Source organism: Lottia gigantea, assembly GCF_000327385.1.
Source record: "Lottia gigantea unplaced genomic scaffold LOTGIsca_41, whole genome shotgun sequence".
NCBI classification, from domain to species: domain Eukaryota; kingdom Metazoa; phylum Mollusca; class Gastropoda; family Lottiidae; genus Lottia; species Lottia gigantea.
Genome location: NW_008709421.1, coordinates 1,135,589 through 1,136,013, shown reverse-complemented (window position 1 = coordinate 1,136,013; position 425 = coordinate 1,135,589).

Sequence of the window (425 nt, the reverse complement as noted above, 5' to 3'; positions counted from 1 at the left end):
CAAAACATGTCCCTTTATATCAGAAACTCATTATTTTGTAAGCAACTCTACGAATAAAAGGTACCCGATCCAGGAACATCTAACATGTGACCATTCGAATGTAATATATTTAATTTCATGCAAGAAATGCCCCAAACAATATGTAGGAGAAACTAAGAATAATTTACGAACTCGCTTTAATGCTCATAGGTCAGACATCAAATTAAAGAAAGACAAGCCTGTTTCTAATCATTTCAACCTCGACGACCATTCAATAGACGATCTCACCCTAATCCCAATTGAGCGTATAGAAATTGACTTGCCCGAAGATGAAACTACCAAATTCCGTCAATCTAGGGAGGCCCATTGGATTGAGACATTGAATACAGCAAGACCTATAGGACTAAATATTCATCATAATGTAGGCATAGCACCCTTTGTTGTCC